The sequence below is a fragment of the Girardinichthys multiradiatus genome, chromosome 4, assembly GCF_021462225.1.
Source record: "Girardinichthys multiradiatus isolate DD_20200921_A chromosome 4, DD_fGirMul_XY1, whole genome shotgun sequence".
NCBI classification, from domain to species: Eukaryota; Metazoa; Chordata; class Actinopteri; order Cyprinodontiformes; family Goodeidae; genus Girardinichthys; species Girardinichthys multiradiatus.
Genome location: NC_061797.1, coordinates 50,997,132 through 51,022,015, shown reverse-complemented (window position 1 = coordinate 51,022,015; position 24,884 = coordinate 50,997,132). Strand labels below are relative to the sequence as shown.

Sequence of the window (24,884 nt, the reverse complement as noted above, 5' to 3'; positions counted from 1 at the left end):
AGAGAAATTCTCCGATTTTCCTTAGAAACGTCACTAGGAGCAACCTTTAGTCTTAGGATTCTTTGTGAATATGAGGCCAGGTCTTTCCCACATCATGATGCCTCCACCACCATGCTTCACAATTGATGGACTGTTGCAAGGTTTAGAAGCCTCACCTTGACATCTCTAAACATATTTGATGTCATTGTGGCATATTTTGCCTCTTAAAGCTTCTTTCCAGAAGTCACTTAGTGTGTCCATGTGGGCAGCTGCTGATTTCAGTGCAGCTTGTAGGAAGTTTTTAGAGCTGGAGCTTCTTTCCTGCTCAGGGCCTTCTGGGTCCATGTTGACATAAAACTGGCTTCACTGTGGACAGAGACCCTAGTGTTCCAGTAGCTTCAAGTTTTATGATCTTTCCAATCAATTTTCTTACCTCTAAGGGGGATGGTTTGGTTCAGCTTAAATGATGGATGTAAACTTTAAATGCTCCAGTTTATATACTTTTACTTAGGTGTCTTACTGTGCAAAAAGACAGGTGGTCGGGTTCCCTCAAATCCGAACAGAACACTTAACAGACCAGACCACAGATCCACTCACACACTGACATTTTTGCACAATAAATGTTTGAATTAGTTATGGCAGACATCTTTGAAGACTCTGCACATTTCTGAGAAATCATTCTCCAAGGCCAACATGAACTGAAGGGTTTGATGCTGAAAGCAACCCATCACAATGCATTCGCAGAACCAAGGAAATGTACTTTCAGTCACCACAGCCTTTATAAAACAAATTAAAACTTGTTGAATCATGTTTGACATGGTGCCTGGCAGAACCCTGATCAATAAAATCCTATTAAATAAATACACAATCTGGCTTTGAGAGAAACGTAATATGTCAATCTGCTGTTTCTTTGTTTTTGGTCATGTATCAGTGTTTTCTCAGTTTTATTTCATTGCTGGATCCTAAATGTGTTCATCCGATTTCTTAGTTGGATTAAACCAAATTATGGCTGTAAGTTTCAGTTCATCTATCAAGGCTGAAGTCTTAGTCTCTGACTGCAGTCTGCAAAGCCTCAGTTCTCCTGAAGAAGCATTTAGGGAGACATTATTAGTACTTTATGCTTTCATTTATTCAAAAATAATTAATTTCTTGCATCATTTGTTTCTGCATTGACATTTCTGTCTTTGTGCAAACAACACCTGGCTATAACCCAGGTCTAATTAAAAACGGAGTTTTTTCAATCGAGCCCAATAGATTTTGCAAACTGGGTTCCTTTCTATTAATAAGGCAAAAACGCTTTTTATTCCAAAACCCAGAAACATGAAATAAATGTTCCTTGTTCCCAGTCAACATGATCCAAATCATTTTTACTTGTTGGTTAAACTTAACATATTTAAAATTTGATTTCATTTTATGGGGGGTGGAACAGAAGATGACCCGTCCCAATCCTGAGAATATCTTCTATTAGCGCCGCCTACTGGTTTTAGTTAAGATAAATCCTGTAGATCCAGCAGCAGGTCCAGTTGTTCTATTTGTGATTCTCAGTCTTTCAGTCTGTTAGTAGGAACATTGAGTCGTGCAGAAATCACAAAGACTCGTCATGTTGAGTCTTTCCAGCTTAAGACTCGGTTGTTCTTTCAGACTAACCCCTAAGTCAGTTTGGGTTGTTCTAGATCCTACATTTTCCTTCTTAAACTCATCCTGGTCTCACCTGCTTTCAAATTCTCTCCACCATAATATTTTTTCCCTCATTCTCCCAGTTGAGATCACTCTGATTGCCCTCTACTGCTTGTATGACGCTCACTGCTAAGAAATGCTCCCCATGACCCCACTTTCATAAAACCCCTTAATTTTACTCCAGGCTGGACAATCCTGGTCCCCGAGGCCTGGCGTCCAGCATGTTTACATGTTTCTCTGCTTGAACACACCTGCATCACGTGAACTGGTCTTTTGCATACTTCTGCAGAACTGGAGACAGGCTGAGGAGATAAGTCAGCTGGTTCATTCAGGGTTCTCAGAGCAGGGACATGAAGGAAAATTAGAAAAAATTAAATTTGTTACTCCTGCTTTTTTTTTAACCCAAAAAGGGTCAATTTTCTGTGAGAAATCCAAGTGAACCTTCAGCATAAATGGAAGTATTGCTTTCTTTCAGCTGCAACTGAGTGCTCGTTCTTGCATCAGAATTTAACCTTACAGCTTGTATCCTCAGGGAGCCATGAACAGAATTTAAATTTCAGCTCTCCTTCAAAGCTCCAAGTCGAACACAGTATCTTCTATAATATGACATTCAGGTTTAACCACCTCAACAGTTTAATGAACTCCAATAAGCTTAGACAGAAGGTTCTGTGAGGAAAAGGTTCTGAACATGAAATACAGAATCACACACAGACCTGGATCAGAGTCTCTGGAGTTAATGGATCTTTTTTCCTCTGAAAAGTGTTGGAGTTCCAAAGACACCAAATAAACATCTTTCTGGATTACAAAAACCATTTTTGATCGAACATGTTCAGCCTTGGTTTAACATCTGAAACCTTCTTCCGCCTTTAGCTCAAAGATGCAGAAAAAAGAGCTGCTTTGTTTTACTTTCCCAGATGGTGACACTTCAGATTCCTCCAGTTCATCTGCTGCTTTCATTGCTTCTCTTCTTCAGGATGAAGACTACGAACTCGGCAGATAGTGCGGTATTTAACCTGCAGCACGGCTCACTTTCACATGAACGAGTTTGTGTTCATTCAAACTGACAAATCTGACATCTAGTGGAAAATCACTAACTTTAGCCCTGAGAAAAACTTTCAAACATCCTAAAATTCTTTAGAAAGTCATATGAAGAACTAGAACTTCATTAAATATTTAGCCCTTTCAAAAGAAAAATTCCCACATCCATGTCTAACTTCTTTTATTATCCTTTGTTAAAAAAAAGTGATTAGAGGTAAAGACCCAAAAACAAACTTCTTGTACTAAATAAAGATAGAAATGTGTACACACCCTACCTTCTTACCTCTTGCACATACAGCCTATTTCAAGACTCCCCAGAGTTTATCAATGAGATCAAGATCTGGTCTTGATCTATTTGTAGATTTAAGTGTGTTTGTTTTGAGTGGATGTGGAGGAAACGGTAGAAAACCTGCAATCCACAGCACCTTAGGGTAACAAAGGGCAGGTAGACCCGACTGTAGAGGGCCACAGCAGTCTCAGGAAGCCAGACACAAAGCATCACCCCAAGTCAGCCATATGCCCCACAATGAAGTAGGTTGCCAGTAAGGCTCAGAAGTAGCAGCACCCTGGCCAAAGAGGCACTCACCAAGCGTAGGTTGCCAACCCCCCCTGACCCAGCCACATCGCCACCCCCAGCCGTGCACACCAGACCCAGGAACTGATGCCCCTGGCTGCCCGGGGCCTCCACCAAACCCCACCCGCAAGACTGCCCGGGACCAAGCAAGGAGACAGGTTCCAGTGCACCGAAGCAGTCGTAGGGAAGGTATGAGGGACACATTGCATTTCATCCTGGTGGGCCAGTCTCCGAGGGGTTCACAGGGAGGGATGCCCACCAGAGCAAAGCTCAGCCTATGCAGCCCTCAACCAGCCCAACACACCTCCGGGAGCCATGGGCCACCAGATTGGGGCCAATGGCTCTAGGACGTGGACACTACTTAAAACCTTCATCTAAGATTTGCCTTGGAAACCAAGAATTGCTCAAGAGTTGAATTCAGTTTAAATCAACATTTTAAATCAAAAACTCGAAATAAACCAGCAGATTTTCACCTTAAATGTCTTGATTTGAGTACAATATGATGGAAAGTATGAAAGACAGGTGGAAAATACAACTGACAACAAAAGCAAACATGATGAAACTTCCTGCTGACCTCAACATGAAGATAATCCCAGATGTTAGCCGGGACGCTCTCTCTGTGTGTGTCTCCTGAGGACTTTTAGAAAGTGACAGGATGCCCATATGGGTTATTTGCATAGGATGCTTCTGCAGCTTCTTCACCTTGAAGATCAGGGCATGCTCTTTAAGAAACTGTGTCGAGTAGAACCCATCTGGTGAAAGTACCCGTCAGAGCAGAACAGAAACTCACTAAAAGTTGTCCTTTTTTCATGCACTTACAAAAACAGCTTGTCTCTGAATAATTAATGAACTGCTGGTTTTTGGTTCTGCTTCACCTTCTCTTTCTCCCTGAATCTGGTTTTAAACCTCCTCGCTGTTTTTCTGTTGCTGCCACTCTTTTTTAACCCTTTGTTTGTCTCTGGCTCCGTAGGAGAACCGGCCCGCTCGGTTCGGCTGCTCTCCTCTGTGGCTCATGTCATGTCATACAGCTGATTCCCATGATGGAAAGATGTAAAAAGGAGAAACCTCTTGGTCAGGGTCTGACCTTCATGTATGAAACACCAGAACCTGTTTGTGTTTGTGCGTATCCAGCTGAAACCATGGATTTATATACACTGTATATAAAGACAAAACTGTTTCCTACTCACTAACTGACCCATTTGTGTCCAAGCTTTAGCCTCCTGGCTGTTGTCTTGAGATGTTGCCTCAATATGTCCAAATATTGTTCTCTCATGATGCCAGCTATTTGGTGAAGAGAACAGGTTGCTCCTGCAGCAAGTCACTCCCACAACATGATGCTGCCACCCCCGTACATCACAGCAGGGATGGTGTTCTCAGGCTTGCAAGCTTCGCCACTCATTCTTCTGAATGTAATCTTATGTATGTAATCTTCTGATATTGAGGCAAGTTGACAACATGTAGTGAATAAATTTGGTAATCCAAACTGACCTTAGACTTAGATTTTCTGTCAAACAGGCGACAAGTTCCTTGATCTCAGCCATGCACGCTGCAGGAAGGTCCTGCTCTGAGTTCTTCTGGTTTCTGGTTCCAAACAGCCAGACTTTCTATCCTTGGTTTTTCTTTAGATTTTGGCAGCTTGCTTTTTTTTGACTAATTTTCAGTCCAGTACAACTTTTGTTTTAAAATATTTGAAGAAAGGGATCAAAAAATTGGGCCAGAATTAGATTTGCTTCACGTAATAAATGTTTCTGTTCAAATCTGATGCATCATTTCAGAAACTGAATCCAGATGTTTATGTTAAACCAGTAAATGTATTTTTTTCCTCACAGGTTTAAATCTAAAATCTAAATTGTGCATCAAACTTAGTTTTTCTAAACTATCTTTGCTTCTAACCTTGTTGATATTTCTAGGAAGACAAACATCTTATGGCGGGGCACAACAAAGTTTTGAACGACTGCAGGAATGAGTCGCCACATGCAGAACACACACATGTTCAAGCTGCGTACCTGTGTGTGAAGAGGCTGCAGCAGACAGGCACACCTTCAAAATTTTATAAGCTTCCAGAAGGTGCCGTAGAGCTCCCAATAACCGTCTTTAATGAGATAAGTCCAGTGTGTGTGTGTGTGTGTGTGTGTGTGTGTGTGGAGGGTGGGGGGGTCCTGTGATCAAAGAAGCTGATTCATAAAGCAAGCGCACGTCAAGAGCCAGACGCAGCATCCATAATTCATATAACACATGAAATCAGTGACTGCCACAAAATGTTGGCTTCTTCTAAGAGAACATCTGAAGGTATCACCAGATGCTGAGGTTTCACATTCTGTCTGAAGTGCATCATAGTGCTGTTAGAGTCAAGAACAAATACAAACATGTCTTATATTTCTAAAGTTTTAATTTGTAAACACATGAATTTGTGCAGAGTCACTGTTTGTAGTTCAGCTCCATCTTCTTCCAACCTTCTGTAATTCTTTCTAACCTTTAGATTAACTTCTGACCCAAATCCTGTCAGATGGGATCCATTCTCTGTGCTTGGAACTCAACAGTTTCCTACCTTCTGCTTTTTGAGAACTGATCACAGCTTCTCAGTGGGGTTCATTTCTGGGGATTTTTTTTAACTGAGCTCCAAATCGTCCATGTCAGGACTCACGGTAGATCTCAGCTTTCAGAGAAGTCCAACCTTGCACTTTGTGAAGAATCTCTGCATCTCTGCTACCTTTTGTGTCCATGAGTATTCACCTCAGTATTTGTGCAGATGCACTCGCAAACAACCAGTTGCCGACACTGAGTAAACTCTGCACCTTTAGCAACACAAGTCCATCCTGGAGTTTTCTGGACCCACCTGAATGTTCTGATGTCTTCTTCTATTGGCTTAAAGTTGGTGATCATCTAGAATACTGATTTTTTTTAGCCGCAATGTTATCTCCAGCAGTTTTCTGCATGTGAGACAATTTTCTACCTTTTCTGACTGCAAAGAACAGTAAATTTTCCTTTTCTTGTATTTATCTTAATTGCTTTTTTCTCCAGTTGTATCTCGTATATAAAGTTGTTTGAAAAGTACATCAAAATTATTTAAATAATTTAAAAAGTATTTTCTGCACATACAATCTTAATCTTTATTCTTTTTTTTTTTTTGCTCTTCCAGTTCTAGGGCCACAAATGAAATGTTTAGCTCTTTAAGATGAATTAATATACATCTGATCAGTCTGCACAATCTCAAAACTGAAGCTGCAGGAGGAGCTGGAGGAACTGAAGGAGTAAATGTTGACTTATGGCTATGGTTCATGTTTGAAGCAGAGATTAGGCGTGACATTATATTTTTCTGGTTTAAGTAGCTGCACTTAAAGCAAAAATTGAAAGTTGTTGACATTTCTAGGATGTACTGGCCTTCCTATCCTAAATTTACATCAGATTACCATCGCTAATCCAGAAAAACTCCCAAAGGCCTCATTAACAAGTTTAAAATTCCTCAAGTCAACTTCTGACTCACCCAGCTCATCTGTGAGCTGCAGTTTACAACCAGAAAGCATTCTGCATCGAATATATGAAGACCCACATAAACAGTGAAACTGGGCCAACCCATTGGCTGCGATTTCCCAATATAGGCCACTGCAGTGTGCTGTGGGGAGAGCAGAGCGGTGATAGCTCCCAGTTTGATCCTTGCAATAGAGTCAAACTTATTTATGCAGGCATGTGACAGTGTCTCAGGAGGGATCCTACCAAATGTGAAAATTAATTTTCTATTAGAGCCAAAACACTATAATGCAACAAACCATTAAAGACAGATGGGGTCTGGAGGTGCTTCAGCAAAGGAAATACTTGAGATTTTTGTTTAAAACATAAAACAGGACAATTAGAGAGTGAAAAACGTCTTTTAACAGATACAAAAAATTAAGGCGGCGGGCTGGAGGGTGGCGTAGAGGAGCTGCAGCGTGTGGGGTGGGGTAGTTGTGACCTCTTTTTGGATGTGGGGTCACCGGCATTTGAATCAGCTGACCAACAATGGTGGAGCTGAGCGGGTTAATGTTTCTCCCTGGGCTATCGTTGCAGTGGTGGTGACGTGGTGTGTTTGTGACGTTCCAGAGGACATGGTTTGGGACTGTGCTTGCAGCTGGCCGGGGACCTCTTGTCGGTTGAGTTTGTCCCGTCTTGGTGTAGGGTCCGGGGTTCCGTTGTGGGCATAGTGCTCGGTAGTGTCTGCCCTGTTGCGCCTGTGGGCGGAGGCTGTGGTGGCATTGCCTTACCGTCGCAGCACCCTGTATGGTGGGGGCCAGGATGTAGGTGGGTGTGCTTGGAGTGGGGCTGTGTGTGGAGCTTGCGCTGTGTGGGTATGTCTTCATCAGCTTTTCGGGGATGGAGCTCACCTGTCGGGGTGTGCCCCTGTGGCTGAGGGATTCATGGCGTTTGGGTTCGGGGGCATGTGTTTGATATCTGTGTCCTGGTTGGAGGTGGCCCTGTAGGGAAATTCATGTTCATGTAAGGCAACTGTGGCTCAGTAGGAGTAGTCATCTTGCAATCAGAAGGTTGTGGGTTCGATTTCAGCTTCCTCCTGCCATATGTCGATGTGCCCCTGGGCAAGGCACTTAACCTCAAGTTGCCTACCGATCTGTGTATCGGTGTATGAATGTGTGAGTGTTAGTGAGTGCGATTGGGTGAATGTGGCTCTAGTGTAAAGCGCTTTGAGTGGTCTCTATGACTGGAAAAGCGCTATATAAGTTCAGGCCATTTACCATTTACCATGTTGGGGTTCATGGGGGCTGGGGGGCTCCGGGGACTTGGGTCTCTGGCTGACTCTTCTCCGGCAGGGCCTGTGGACTCGTCGCTGCAGCTCCATGGGGCTTCTGTACTGTGACTGCTGGGTGGTTCCCCTGGGACTTGTCCCTGCTGTTCTCTAGGCGGCAATGGTTCTCCTGGGGTTCCTGTGCTCTGGGGGGCCTTTGGATGTCTGTGGCTTGGATATCCTCTGTATCTGTCCCGAGTCCAGGGGGGCGGGTCGGTGGCTACTTGCATATTTTCATGGAGAAACCTTGTATACCCAAGCGCGCTCACACTCACAGGTGTTTAGATTCAGGTTAACAGATACACAAATGTTCTATATTGCGCCGCAGTGTCATGATGAGTTTGGAGGTAGGACTCAAATGCAGGATTGAGTGGAGTTGATGAAAAGATTTAATAGAAAAATAAACTTACGGCTGACCAAGCACAGGAACTCGGGCAGGTGAAAAACATAAGCCACATGAAAGTCCAGGCAACAGACATGGAAGAACTCAGGACCAGACCAGGGCAAAAAGACAGGGTAGGTAACGAGGTGTAAACGGAGTGTTAACAGAAGGAACCAGTGTGGAAGAATGAAAACCAGAGAGCTTATAAACTGAGGGAAGTAAAGTGAAAACCAATGAACTGGGAGATAGGCTAATCAGGAGCAATATGACACAGGTGTGAACCAGGGCTGCAGGGAGACAGAGGGAGTGACTAATTGAACCTGATTAGCAAGGAAATTACTGGGAGATGAGGAATTGAACAGAAGATAAACAAAAAGACTAGAATAGATAATAAAACCATGGGAAAACAGATCTAAAGGGAAATGTAACTAAACACATGAAACACCAGAATCCAAAAAGTAGTAAAAACTAAAAAGAAGGGATCTACTAAACCTGAATGAACAAAATCACCAGGCTGAGAAAAGTAAACAAACTCAAACCACACAGATCCTGACACGCAGTTACTACTATATACATCTTGCATCCTTCTTTCTCTCCATTTAGCTCAGGGAAATAGAAAGAGACAGAACTCCATCTCTGACTCATTAATATTTACCATGTTTAATGGTAATGTTCCTCAGAGTTAACTTGCTTTGAAATGTTTAAATCTATAATGATAGAAAAGAGTGGGAACCTGTAGTTACTGAACAGAAGTGGGCCAAAAATAGAGCTTTGTTGGACTCCACAACCAATACTGACTTGACTGATTCAACTAATTAAACCGAGAGGCAGATGCAGGAGGCCAATTGCTGAAGCAAAATGCAAGCAAACCTTTGTGTGTGCTGCTAGTTCTGAAGCTCGACACAAAGGCAGATCTGCTAATAAAAGAGCTAGCTTCACCAGGGTAACAGTGTTTTTATCTCACCTTTGAATGAAGGATTAAGCAAAAATATAAGACCCGTTGTGCTGTTGGCTTTATTAAAGAAGAGGCCATGGATGTCACAAAATGTGGAACCTATCCTTATTTATAGTGATGTGTTCCTAAAATGTTCTTAAATAATTTCTTTATTCAAATAAAAAGTTTAAAATGTGTTTGAAATCAACATAAAGGCAGACAAGCATGTCTGCAGAACACATCAGATAAATGTAAAAGTATGAGAATGAAAAATATTTATTGCCAAGAGTGCTTAATTACAAGGGGAAAATTAGAATACTATGAAAAAGTTCATTATTGGACAATCATGGTGTCACGCCTTAAGCAGCTAATTAACTCAGAACACCTGCAAAGGTTTCCAGAGCCTTTAAATGGTCTTTCACTCTGGGTCATAGGTCACACAATCATGGGGAAGACTGCTGACTGGACAGATGTCCAGAAGAAAGTAATCAACACCCTTCAAAAGGAGGGGAAGCCACAAACAGTCATTGCTGAAGAGGTTTGTTGTTCTGTATCCAAGCATATTAACAGAAAATTGAGTGGAAGGAAGAAGTGTGGTAGGAAAAGGTGCAACAGGGAGAACTGCAGCCTTGAGAGGATTGTCAAACAAAATTCATTCAAGAACCTGGACCAGCTTCACAAAGAGTGGACTGAGGCTGGAGTCGGTGCATCAAGAACCACCACACACATATGGATACTAGACATGGGCTACAAATATCACATTCTTCGGGACAAGCCACTCCTGAACCACAGACAACTTGAGGACCATCTTACCTAGGCTAAGGAGAACCAGAACTAGACTGTTGCTCAATGGTCCTAAGTCCTGTTTTCAGATGAAAGTAAATTCTGCATTTTATTTGGAGATCAAGGTCATAGAGTCTGGAGGAAGAGTGGAGAGGCCCAGAATCCACGTTACTTAAGTCCAGTGTGAAGTGTCCACAGTCACTGATGCGTTGGGGTGCCATGTCATCTGCTGGTTCTGATCCACTGGGTTTTCTGAAGTCCACAGTCAATGTAGCCATCTACCAGGACATTGTAGAGCATTTCATGTTTCTTTCTGCTGACAAGCTGTATGGAGATGCTGATTTTAGGATCTGGCACCGGCCCACACTGCTAAAGGTACCAAAAGCTGGTTCAGTTACCATGGTGTTCCTATTCTGGATTGGCCAGGAAACTCCCCTGACCAGAACCCCATAGAAAATCTATAGGCTGTTGTCAAGAGGAAGAGGAGAAACCAGAACCAACAAGGCAGATGATCTGAAGGCAGCTAGCAAAGCAAGCTGGGCTCCCTGAACACCTTAGCAGAACCACAGGCTGATCTCCTCTACCCCACGGAGCACTGATGCATTAATTCATGCAAGAAGAGGACCAACCAAGTACTGAGTGCATAGAAATTAACATACTTTCAGAATCCTGACATTTGTGCTTAAAACAACCTTTTTTGATTGGTCTAATGTGATATTCTAATTGTCTTTACTTGTATGCCATAATCATCAAAATTACAAGGAACAAAAGTGTAATTTTGTTTGCAATAGATCTGACCCACATACAGAGAACACTCCGGAAAACAGAATATGTAAAGGATGTTTATTGTGACAAAGATAATCAAGAACGTAACGGATGATTCTCCAACTGTATGGAAAGAAGGGAAGAGAACTGGTGAATATAGGGAACTGAATGACAAACTAAGAACAAGGAATTAATGCAATAAAGAGCACGGCTTACTAAACAGTTGTGGTCAGGTTGCCAGGGGAAGAGGCCTTCAGGATCCAGGTTTGTAGAAGGTTCTTTAGGTGCTGTTCAGTGTGAGCTCGGAGCAAACAAGAATGAGTTCGGTGTGCAGATGCTTACGTTGGAGGACGGACAGGGTACGCTTACGGCTTGATCCAGGAGGTGAAGGTAGCAGGAAACTGCCAGCTAGATGTGAATCCAAACAAATACAGTAGATAGGAGATGAAATCTCGTAGATAGCCTTGATCATCCAGAAAGAACTCCAGACACGTAGTCAGTATTCAGAGACATAAACCCAGGGTTCAGGTTTACTTAGCCTGCGAAGGAGCATAAACAACGTTACACGAGGTCGAAGAACAAAGTATAGACTTAATGTTTGGCTTGAGCTTGTTACCACTGTGGGCAAAACACTCTGGCATCGAAGTGCTGGCAGCCACCTGCTTAAGTACTCCTTAGAGTAATCAGTAGAATAAGTCGCACCTGTCACCCAGGACACCTGAGAAGTCCAGCACCGTCTGAAAACACTGAACACGTGGAGCAAGCACAAAACACAAACAAAACCCAGATCCTGACAAAAAGCTTCAAATATTTTACTCTACAGGTCCTTCTCAAAATATTAGCATATTGTGATAAAGTTCATTATTTTCCATAATGTCATGATGAAAATTTAATATTCATATATTTTAGATTCATTGCACACTAACTGAAATATTTCAGGTCTTTTATTGTCTTAATACGGATGATTGTGGCATACAGCTCATGAAAACCCAAAATTCCTATCTCACAAAATTAGCATATTTCATCCGACCAATAAAAGAAAAGTGTTTTTAATACAAAAAACGTCAACCTTCAAATAATCATGTACAGTTATGCACTCAATACTTGGTCGGGAATCCTTTTGCAGAAATGACTGCTTCAATGCGGCGTGGCATGGAGGCAATCAGCCTGTGGCACTGCTGAGGTCTTATGGAGGCCCAGGATGCTTCGATAGCGGCGTTTAGCTCATCCAGAGTGTTGGGTCTTGAGTCTCTCAACGTTCTCTTCACAATATCCCACAGATTCTCTATGGGGTTCAGGTCAGGAGAGTGGGCAGGCCAATTGAGCACAGTGATACCATGGTCAGTAAACCATTTACCAGTGGTTTTGGCACTGTGAGCAGGTGCCAGGTCATGCTGAAAAATGAAATCTTCATCTCCATAAAGCTTTTCAGCAGATGGAAGCATGAAGTGCTCCAAAATCTCCTGATAGCTAGCTGCATTGACCCTGCCCTTGATAAAACACAGTGGACCAACACCAGCAGCTGACACGGCACCCCAGACCATCACTGACTGTGGGTACTTGACACTGGACTTCTGGCATTTTGGCATTTCCTTCTCCCCAGTCTTCCTCCAGACTCTGGCACCTTGATTTCCGAATGACATGCAGAATTTGCTTTCATCCGAAAAAAGTACTTTGGACCACTGAGCAACAGTCCAGTGCTGCTTCTCTGTAGACCAGGTCAGGCGTTTCTGCCGCTGTTTCTGGTTCAAACGTGGCTTGACCTGGGGAATGCGGCACCTGTAGCCCATTTCCTGCACACGCCTATGCACGGTGGCTCTGGATGTTTCTACTCCAGACTCAGTCCACTGCTTCCGCAGGTCCCCCAAGGTCTGGAATCGGCCCTTCTCCACAATCTTCCTCAGGGTCCGGTCACCTCTTCTCGTTGTGCAGCGTTTTCTGCCACACTTTTTCCTTCCCACAGACTTCCCACTGAGGTGCCTTGATACAGCACTCTGGGAACAGCCTATTCGTTCAGAAATTTCTTTCTGTGTCTTACCCTCTTGCTTGAGGGTGTCAATAGTGGCCTTCTGGACAGCAGTCAGGTCGGCAGTCTTACCCATGATTGGGGTTTTGAGTGATGAACCAGGCTGGGAGTTTTAAAGGCCTCAGGAATCTTTTGCAGGTGTTTAGAGTTAACTCGTTGATTCAGATGATTAGGTTCATAGCTCGTTTAGAGACCCTTTTAATGATATGCTAATTTTGTGAGATAGAAATTCTGGGTTTTCATGAGCTGTATGCCAAAATCATCCGTATTAAGACAATGAAAGACCTGAAATATTTCAGTTAGTGTGCAATGAATCTAAAATATATGAATGTTAAATTTTCATCATGACATTATGGAAAATAATGAACTTTATCACAATATGCTAATATTTTGAGAAGGACCTGTATGTGGAATGAATCTCTATAACTTGTTTTGATTTTGTAGGAGGAGCTTCTTTCTTGGTCGGCCCCTTCTCAATCCATGTAGATGTTAAACTGGCTTCATGGTGGACACGTGTTCCAGAAGTTTCCAGCTAATGTTGGACTTGAGTCTTGGTGGTTCTTGGGTTGTTAGTGAACTTTTCAATCAATTTCCTTTCATCTGACAAGGACAGTCTGGGTCTTCTTCTGGACCTCTGCAATTCAGTTTAGTTTGTTCAGTTTTATTTATATAGCGCCACTTCACAACAGTCAGGTTTATTCATTCCAATGAATCGTAACCATTGAACAGTTCAGTCAGATTCAGTTATTTATTCAAATTGGATAAAAAGTGTTTCTATCTAAGGAAACCCAGCAGATTGCATCCAGTCAGTGACTTGCAGCATTCACTCCTCCTGGATGAGCATGTAGAGACAGTGGACAGTCACTGGCGTTGACTTTGCAGCAATCCCTCATACTGAGCATGCATGTAGCGACAGTGGAGAGGAAAAACTCCCTTTTAACAGGAAGAAACCTACAGCAGAACCAGAACCAGGATCATTGTGAGCGACCATCTGCCACGACTGACTGGGGGTTTGAGAGAACAGAGCAGAGACACAAAGAGAACAAAGAAGCACTGATCCAGGAGTACTTTCTATGGGAAGGAGAAGTAAATGTTAATGGATGTAGCTCCTTTAGTCGTTTCATCTAGAAAGAAATAACAGATTTTCAAGGTTAGAGTCTGAAAGAGAGCACATAGAGTTAGTCACAGTAGAAGCTCAGTCAGTAGCCATGTCTAGGAGAGAGAAAGGGTTAAACACTGAAAGACAGGGCTATGTGGATCATCGGTAGAAGGTGAGCATTAAATTGTTGCCAGCAGAAGCTTGGATGATGCTCCTCTCCAGAAAGGTGTCACAGGTAGACACAGAGTCAGGCCAGGTGTAGCTTCTAGGAAGAGAATAGAGAGAACAAAGTTAAAAGCTGAAATAACAGCAAATAATGCAGAATTGGAGAGTAGTATGAGAATGTAGCGAAGATGGTGAAAGTGGTCATTATGTCCTCCAGCAGCCTAAGCCTATAGCAGCATAACTACACAGATAGTTTCAGTTCAGATTATTTAGTTAAACGGCGCTTATTTACAACAATGTCGTCTCAAGGAACCCCACAAAGGGTCCCACTGATGGTCATTGTTCTACTAAAAACCACAAGGATTGGGATACCTCTCTCTGTCAGACTGATTATAACCATTGGAAAAGAGAAGGGGTCATACAGGTAGCAGAAATGGAGGGTGTGTTTGCACCTCAACCATAACTGAGCCAATGTGGTGACACATGAAGAACTTGTAAAGTAATAAAATGCTGTGAAACATTTCCCCAACTTGTATAAATCTGCAGTTCTCCTTAGACCTTGGCTGAGCTTATTCGAGTTCCCCGTTGTTGAGTATTAGTCAGTCCTATGAGTGTTGTCAAATACACTAAATCGTTTTTCTGCTTTATTTAAGGGAAACTACCATCTACAATTACTAATACTGGGCACAGCCATGAGAGGGAACAAGACTGAACCACACAGAGACAACAAAAAAGAATGGTAAAAAGTTTTAATCCCACAATGCACAGTTCCTCACAGCTGGAATCCCTGTGATGTCATAGAGCTACAAAACTCTGCTCACAGCAGCATTTCTTCCTGTTTGTCTGCAGCTCTCCACAGGCTGCACTGGGGAGGACACATGCCTGAGCATCTTGATCTTGCTGGCTGAGTGAAGACTGCATCTTAAATTATTTATTGCTATTTGTGTATCTGGTGAATGTGCTATGAATCAGAAAAAGGCAGACCCAAGATTCAGCCAGACACAGTACTGAAAGTTTTAAAGGTTTATTCAGCCACAGGAAAACGTCACTCAGGTAAAACTCCTCACAGCTTCCAGGAATCACTGAGGCAGAAAGAGGGATTAGTGACTTGTAGTCTCTTCAGATTTTGCAGGGATCAGAAAAGCCACTAACCTGCTTTTGTCTTGAGTGGAACTTGAAACCCAGAGGGGAAACCTCAGTGGGCGGCAGGCGGTGATCTCCACAGTGCAGGTAAGAAGTGACTCCAGGCTGAATAATCCGAGGACAGAAACAGGGTCAATGATCGTAACAAGAGGCGTCAGGCAAGGGGCAGGCAGAGGCATAAACCAGATGTAGGAAACAAGGTCGACAACCAAAATCCAAATAGTCCGACAGGGAGCAGGCAGAGAGGCATAAATCCAAAAGGCAAGGCAAGGTCAAGAACAGTGATCAGACAGGAAGGAACGCTGGATATCTACTCACACGATGGCTTTCAAAAATCTGGTACCGTCTGCTTGTCAGAGTCAGTAAATATCAGGGAAGACACAGGTGCTTGGCATGCCACAGATTGCACTGCACTGCAGCAGCCATCAGGTGCATCTAATCTGCTGATTGCAGCCAGGGAGACAGGGTAGAGCAGACGTGTCAGAATCATAACAGAATGTACCTCGTCCAGAAACGACACTGGCCACCTAAACCTGGCTGTCTGAGCCAAACATTCTCCAAGAAGAGATGTGTTGCCTGGCCACTTGCTCTGTCCAGACACATATCAATGAGTGGGTTGAGCACTGATGGTCCAACAACATGAGTTTATTGCGTTTTAACTGTTTCCCCGTCTTCTCCTCTCACTAACCTGCATGAAACATCTCTGCATAGTCCCTATAAATGTGCTAAATTGTGTCTCTGGTATCCCAGAAGCTAATGCTAATCCAATAGAGGAAAGCGCAGAGAAAAATAGCTTAGGATGAAACAAGCTGAATATTGTTTATTTCAGGATGTTTTTGCTTTGTTTGTGGTTCTGAGCAGCTATCTCCTCAGCTAATGTGAACCCAGCTCTAAGCTTTGAGGCTTATTTGTTCTAAGTTGTGTTTTAAAGTTATGACAAATTCTATTTAATGGGTGCATTCAATAATGCACTGCCAGCACTCATGCACACAATAATATGTATATTAATGGTAGTTAAATATACATCTTTAACTTTAAAGAACTGGGGAACAATCTATAAGCTTTCCTTCGTTAGCTAAAACCGCTAATGCTAGTGCCAGGCAGGTCATATATTTACATCCCACTCAATCTAATGAGTCCATAAACGCTCCTCTCCACCATTTTATTAGCCCATTATCTCATGTGTTGGCTAGTTAAAACGTTAAGATAAATTGTCCAAAAGATTATTGATTTCTGATCCATATTATTTAATAATATTGTTAATTAATAAATTATTTCAATATTATTTCAATTATACTTTTACTAAAATAATGGTAGCTAATTAAACATTAAGAATCAATGCTCCAAAAAAGGTTGATTTCTAATTTAGCAGATTCTTTAAAATATATATATATATTCTTTTGATTTCGCATTGTGACTGGTTGTTTGAGGACATACCAGTTATTGTATTTAGTTAGTTCTAAAACTAAGATAAGCTTTGCTTCTTAAACATAAATATCCAAATTGTAATAGTTTTCTTCATAGATTTGACCCACATGCAGAATGACACTCAGGAGGCAGAAGAAAAGTTTATTTTGACAGGTAATGGATGTTGAACTGGAACTGGGATTGGAGGCACAGCACTGTACGGGAAAGGAGGACAGGTAAGTTCTCTGGAGACAATTGGGGTTACTGGGAACTGGAGGAAGATCTTTAGCTTACTGTTTGATGAATAGAGGTTGGTGTGGAGGAATGATGCGGAGCCTGGGAGGACAGAACAGATGCTGCAGCAGAAACGGTGAATAATCCAGGATGACGGTGAGTACTCTGCAGAGGCTTTGGTGACTATAGGCAGTAGAATAATCCGGATTAATTTAACTGAGATGATTTTACCTGGTGAGTCTTTGGTGAACATTTGGAGGGTGAGCAGGGTTCGCTTGTCTGGCGGAGTTGGTATTGAGCTGTCAGCTGGAGATTAAACCAAACTGGGTTTCTTCTGAGGTTTGAGTGCTTAGGATGAGGCAGGATCCAAAACTGAGGACTTAGAGCCAGAGCTGATGGTCACAAGAATGTGAGACCCAGGCCCTGTCCCAATACCCGCACTTCCACCCTTGTGTCCCTGAATTGCGCGTTCCCGTTGATGGGTTCGAGTCCGTAGTGTGTTCCAATTCTCCAGACTCGTCCTTAGCCCCGCCCCCTTTGTGCCCCACATCCGCCCTTCGACGAAGCCCGCATCGAAGCGGACTTCGCCGAAGTATATTACCCACAATTCACTTCTGCAGATGACATTCTGAGCAAAAACCAATCACAACCGTCAACGTAACCAGCCATCAAATCAGAATAATAAGAACTGCGTAAACCTTAGACAGCAAGCCGACAAACATTTTTTTACTGGTTTTCCAGGCTCAACATTGTAAGAAACCAGTGGGTTCAGAGTGACTCTGGGCAGTCAGTAGGTCATAACACTGAAGTTATCTCTCAAACAAACACTGGCGCGACGAGAGTCTGGTGTATAAACCTCCGTCACTTCCTGCACTTTCTTCTCCTCAAAACAATTGCTTGTTGCAGTTTTAAAATAGTTTTTTAGCAACAAGACTGAAAACAGCGCTGGTTCCCACCCTTTTTGATGTTGCAGTTACGGTGCAGAGGTGCAAGTCGATGACGTAACCTCTACTGTCCCAATTCTCCAATTTTACACGCTTGTAACCTGCGCACTTCAACCCCTACATGCACTTGTACAAAGTACACACTTCATAGAGGGGCGTAGGGTGTATTGTGGGTATTGGGACAGGGCCCATGACTTGAGGATTCCTAGGAAAGAGCTCAAAAAGGTAAGAGACTATTAACTTTAACTCTAGGCTGAGAATACAAGGCTGGGTCAAGAGCAGTTACCACAGAGGTTAACACTCAGGCACTGGAGTGCTGACAGCTCCACCTTCTTATACTTCTCCAGGTTGATGAAAATGTGGAACACCTGTTACCCTCCACAGAAGAGGATCTTGGTGGCATCTAGTGGTGAGTAAGTGTTAGCAGCAGATAAATAACACCGAAAACTCCCACACTCCGACACAAATTAAACTATCATATTATTGCATCACTTTTATTGTTTCCCTTGTTCATTTATCCGTACGTAATTCATTAGTTTTCATTATTCGTTCTTTTGGTTTGGTAGCTTTAGTTGAACTGTTCTAGCCTAGTAAAGAGTTTAACTGAAATATGTTTAACTTAAAGTTGAATTGTGTTTGTTAATAAAGTCTTATATTTTGTAAAGAAGCTGTTATTTATTTCATATTTGTGCAGTTTGGTGTTCAGTAATGCCAGTGCTCGAATCACTCTTTCATTTATTGTTCTAATGCCACTGCCATATCGGTCTGGTATTCCCAGGACATTACTTGGCAGAGCAAATGGTTACTTCGATATTACATAACATAAGCATCCTGATTGCACAACAGCTCCTACACACATAAATATTGGTATTAGTGGTACTTAAAGGCAGCCTATATGTGGGATTGCTAGCTGAGCCTCTAATCCTGGATGTAACATCATGTTGTGACTATGATTATGAATATATTATTTAATATTAATATTTTAATATTTTATTAAATAATATTTGGGTCTGTTAAGGGTTGTCCTGTGAATACCAGCCCAGTAAGGTGGTGGTATTTGGACAAAATAGAAAGGTGTGAGACGAGCTCTGACATTATTGAACAGCATAAACTCTGCACATATATGGAATAAATTCACACAATTTCTTAAAATACAAGAATTTATTAACAAAAATAAGTCAACTCAAAGTCAAACATATTTCAATCAACAAACTCTTTACTTTGCTAAAATAATCCAACTAAACTACTAAGCAGAATTAAAGAATAATGAAGATTAATGAGTTATGTACAATATAAACAAGTTGATTAAAGATGATTGATAATTATGACCAAAAGAGTGATGCAACATTAACATGCAATGTTTATGTTTGAGAACCAAGGATTATCTTGAAGAATCTGGAAATTAAGTTAAGTTAGTTTTGGAACCAACTTAGGAAATAATCAGCAAACGTTTAGACAACAATTCACAATGTAAGATCAGATCAAATATTATTCTAATAAAATAATGTTTTAAATAATGATCTGCTGAATAAAACCAACCTTCTGGATGACTAATTTTCAACGGTGTCTCATTAGCTGCCTTTATTAAAATAATATTTAAAGAAATATTATTAAAGGAAATGGTAAAATATTTAAGGAAATATTTTGGAAAAGAGACAAATCTTTCTGGAGAAATGGGGCTTAATGGTGTTTACTTAGTTATCAGATTTAGTAAAATGATGTTAGGGACACATTATTTACTGGATTGAAAACTAAACCTTTCTGGGTAAATATTATTTGGCAGCAAGCACGTGTTCTTAGCTTGTTAGCAGTTAAAGCTAACAAAAGAAGCTGATAGATTAGCAACAGAATCAAACTCACAACTTTAAAATACCGTTAATAAAAGGGTTAAAATGCATAAGCGCGGATGACGTGTTATGATCAACCTTCTGTGTTTAAAATCACCCACTAAATAAAGTTTGTCTTAACTTTAAAAACACACAAACACAAAACTGAACACGTGTGCTGAGCAGATAGCCTGCTAGCACCAAGATGTTTGTGTTTGTTCAACACAAACAGAACTAAACTTCATAAAATGAAAAACGTTTAGATCAAACCCTTACCTCTCATGAACCGTGCTTAGAGAAAGTTGTCTGTACGACGACGAAGTTTGAAGAAACTCTGTGAACAAAAGGTTAGCTACAGCTAACCTCCGGAGCAGTGCCTGGGCAGCTCGCTCTGTCTGCTGACCACACAGCACGTTAACTGCCGTAACCACGGTGATGCGGAAACTCGGCTTGCTGGGAATTATCTGGAAACAGTTTGCTTCTGCAGATCTCAAGAGAGAAAGTCAAGCAAGGCTTGTACCTTAATTTACCCCTTTTTATTAATGAATACGGGATACACATACAGCAATTCATTCGTACTTAACTTGTGCATATGATCGCGTGATCTTATGACACCCATTGATCCAGTTTGAAGAGTTTATGTCTGTTTGCCAGCAAAGAGACATTAGGGCGCTGCGTCCCTCCTGTCCCGGTCGTCACCGGCGTGGAAGAGATTGATTCCTTGGAAAGGGAGTGCTTTTATACAGGCAGTGGCATCATGGGAAGTTCGCTGTTACACCTTTCCCTGGCTGTGCCGGAAGTAGGTTAAATGCAATTTATTTTGAAAGTTCCAGAAAAGTCTGTACCAGACTTCATGTTGTAACCATGGCTGTGGTCCCAACAATCACCATGTCTTCTGTCAGTTCGTTTGCAATCTTGCTAGTCCATCACTCCATTTAATCAGTTACTGTGATGGCTAGTTAACATTAAAAATCAATTATCCAAAATGTCATTGATTTTAGGAACATTATTTTATTAAAACAGTGTTTTATTTTCCCTTCTGTTTTGCATTGTGAACTGTTTGAACACCCAGCAAATGTTATCTCTGTTATCTTTTAAAGCTAATTTGGGCTCATTCCTCTAAACAAACCTTGGTTTTTAAACATACATATTCACACTGAACTGTGACATCACTGCATTGTTTTATTGTTTATTGGTTTCGGTTTATTCTTTGGTTTATTTGTTTCTTTTTACAATTTTTTTCCTTATAGTTTATTAGTTTTTCTTATTCTTTTCATTTTTACTTGGTAGTTTAGTTGAATGTTACTGGCCAAGTTAAAGAGTTTGTTGATATAAATATTTTACCTGGAAGCTGAAGTAGTTGTTTGGGTTTATTCTGCATATGTGTGCAGGTCTTGCTGTTAGAGAACACCACAGCATGAATTCACTCGTTCATCTATTGTTGTATAATCCCACACCTAACCAGGCAGGTATTCACAGAACAATAACTGACAGATGCTGTGTGCTGATTGGCTGTTAATTTCTGATAATCAGAATTTTGATTAAAATTACAAACCCTATGATTATTACGAACAGGTGGGAAACTGATTTTACCACCTCAGAACCAGGTATCCTTGGAAACCCCATTGTTGTGTTTCTGCCTCATTTTCCTGAACAACTTGACTGCACTGTTCTGTTTATTGGTTATTTTTACTCTTTTTACAAACCCACAGCTGTCTACAAACTCCAGATATTTTTTTCCAACACATATTATGTTGACATATTTGCTTAATATAACAAAAGCTTTCACAAATTAGGAAGGTCTTGTCCACTTTCAAGGAAGGTTTTTTCCACCCACAACGCATGAAGACTACACTGATCTTCATATATTTAACATACTCTGCCAGCTTCCTATGAGCTGTGTACACTCTCACATATTTGAATGAAAAGTCAGACCACAGCGTGTGAAAGTGTGTGAGCACAGTGTAGGTTCTGGCTTTCAGCAGAGGTGCAGTGACATTTTCCTGAGCTGACAGAACAGCCCAAGTCAACACTTTCAGGGTTGTGACTTGACAGTGTTGCTGCCGCAGGTCAGCTCTGACCCCTGCGGAGACGCCTCCAGCACTATTAGCCGCACCATTTTTGTCTCAGCCTGCTTCATCTGGACCACCAGAACCAGTGCATTCATCCAAAACATTTGGAGGAAAACAGTTAACCTCCGAGATGCCTTTTAACATGTTTTCACCCATGCCAGTGTTGTTTGCAGCTGGCAGACAATGAAAAAAACTTTGCTTAAAAATGACTAATAATGTAAAGAATATGTCGATTATTTATTAATATTATTTCCTTTAACAGGTTTTCTTTATGAGCTGCCCTGAGTTCAGCACAATTAATTTTACCAAGTAACCATTCAGTTAACCATTAAGTCAGACCAGGATTCCCACAGCATGACGCTGCCACCGCCATGCATTAATGTGTGGGCGTATTGATGGATAGATGGATGGAAGGATGGATGCTTGATTAGATGTTAGATGTTGGTTTTTCTGTAGTGATGAAACTCTTAATGTGAATTTAAACCAGTCAAAATGTATGGGCTCCACTTGTGTCACCTTGTCATGGCTCCTCACCTCTACCTGCTCCTCCATCAGCCATTATTCTCCCCCAAAGTGATTTTTGTGTCTTTTTTAATTTTTAGGACATTTAAATGATTTTTTAACTGGTAGCAGATTAAACTGGCAGAGTTGTAATGAGATGCTGTTTCACTGCAGCATGAGTCGCCATCTGCCTCCATCTGCTCTTCTATTCCTGAACATCTACTTACTCATACAGCCTTGGACATAAAAACCCACTTGCACATGCACCCACACCCCACTACAAACACTGGGCTATATATATAAGGAAAGCAGTAAACAGAAACACAGAACCTCGTCCAGCAGGTAGGAGGCCTTTCTAATCGGATCTATGCAATTCCTCCTTACAGATGATATCAGACTCAGAGGGAGGAAAACACAGTGACCAAAATGCTCATGACCTCCGTTTTCTCTGACTTCCTTCAGCTCATGTTGGTGACTGTCCACCTTGCAGGACTTCCGTTTTCATGTTTCTAAGTTGATATGTTAAAATACGTTGATTTAAAGCAGTTTTTAATTATCTTCTGTATTCTTGCAGATCATTCAAAGCATATTTAGACTTCTCACATTGTCCCGTTCACACGCTGATTCGCAGATCAGGGACCGGTGATGGGACCAAGTCATTGATTTGCAAATATGCCTCAAGTCTTTCCACCAAACACATGAAACTCCAAAGTCAAGTCGTGCAATTGCTGAGTCGGGTCCACATTAAATTTTGAGTGTTAACAAGTGATTTAATTCATGATGATTCATGATACTTTTGAGGTTTATTTTTAAAAGCTGTTTTTGTTTCGTAGAGTTGAAAGAACATCAGGAAATCTGTGTTGACGTTGCTTTCCAAAGTATATATTAGATGAATCCAGGAGAAAATAATGAGCCAACTGATACATGTGTCATAATTAGGGTTTTTGTTGGACCAATATGCGGGGAAGAACTCCTGAAGCTTGAGGTTTGCAGGTAAGACGAGTTTTTATTGTCCATGTCAGGACACAGACAGGGTAGCAAGCGTGCAGCAGGAAGCACACATACACAAGGTCACACATAAGGAACCAGCGGGGAACAATGGAAACAAACGGGCTTAAATACAAAACTGAACAGCAGGGGGAACCAATGACAAATGTGACCTGACAATCAGGGGAAAACACAGAGCAGGTGTGGGCTTGTGGAAGACAGAAAACAAAAGACTAGACAAGGTAATATAACAAAAACACAAGCAGGTATGACACCATGATGATAAAAAAAACAGTTTAAACCAGCTTATGATGCGCTGGATCCATTTCCTAACACAGACCCCCACACATGTTCTTGTGTTTGACATGAAGAAGAGGTAGCGATATTAAAGCATGTATTATCTTTTTTGTTTTATATTGAATTTATTCATATTTTCCATTATAACTATGTCATTACCAGGTGCTCTCCATGTTAGAGCATTGTGTGCTGGATCCATCACACAACACAATGGCCACAAATTAATGGTAGCTCTGCTATCTCGTTCCCAATGTCAATGCAGCTACTGGTAGCCCTCTTGTCACTGTCTCCAGGTTTGCAATTAAGGATTGGTTCTGAGACACATGCTGGAAGTGCCTTAACGTTGTTACAGAGTTATGCTGCCTATCCTTTGTTTGGGTGATGCTGTGCACAGCTTCTATCTTTCTTTTTTCTCAGTCAAACTTTACGTGGACTGAAAGGGAGCACCTCTCCATCACCATTGGCATCATAGGTTGCAGAAGAAAAGCAGGTAAACACGGAGGATGCAGCAACAGATTTTTTTTTTCTCTTGCTCTCGGTGGACGACACACGCATTTTCTCTGCCTCCTTCCCTCCCTGCTGATCCCTACTTCTGCATTTGTCTGTATTTTTCTCAGAGCCTCGCTTTGCATATCCTCCAAACTTGTAAATTATGGATTTGGTCAGCTGGGCTCTCAACGTAATTGGTCAAATTTGTTTTCCTACAGGAAGACAGGGTAAAGGAGACACTCTTGTCCAGGCGGGACGTTCTTCTCTGGAAACACAATGGATTCTTGGCAGCAGTGGAAGATTGTGTGTCTGACTACAATGTCGTTGAGGACGTAGAAGATGTGTACATATTTGGACTTTTATTACAGGATTTCTGCTTTTTGGAGTTGGTGGTTACCTGGCTTATCGAGTGATTCACAAAACGTGGGCGGCTGTTTAAAGCTTTCCAAAGCTTCCTGTGATGTTGGATGAAGTCTGTAGAGCGATCAACACTCAGACTGAAATGTTAAGAGAGCAGAATTGCAAGCTGGACACGATTCTTGAACAGAATCGCAGCCTGGCAGCGGTTAGACTCAGAGGTTAAAGGATATAATCTTGGAGAAGTTGTACGCTCCAGATCTGCGGAAAATACCAGAAATTTGGCTATTTGGATTTGCAATTGAGACATACCAGTGAAACTCTTAAGGTGGTTGGAAATTCACAACTGCCTGAACCACAACATTTATTGTTTTCTAAATCTGGCGCCCCAATGTGGCCTTGGCAACTTCTGCTAACTGGCTATCGACAAA

The 24,884-nt window shown here is 41.7% G+C and overlaps 1 long non-coding RNA gene across 1 annotated transcript; it reads right to left on the bottom strand.

Annotated features, from left to right (window-relative positions):
• Positions 1-16,888: 16,888 nt before the first annotated feature.
• Positions 16,889-17,505, bottom strand: LOC124866444. Its single transcript, XR_007037815.1, has 2 exons — positions 17,041-17,505; positions 16,889-16,961 (listed from the first exon to the last, which is right to left on the bottom strand). It is a non-coding gene; the product is annotated as an uncharacterized LOC124866444 (long non-coding RNA).
• Between the last annotated feature and the right edge of the window lie 7,379 nt (positions 17,506-24,884).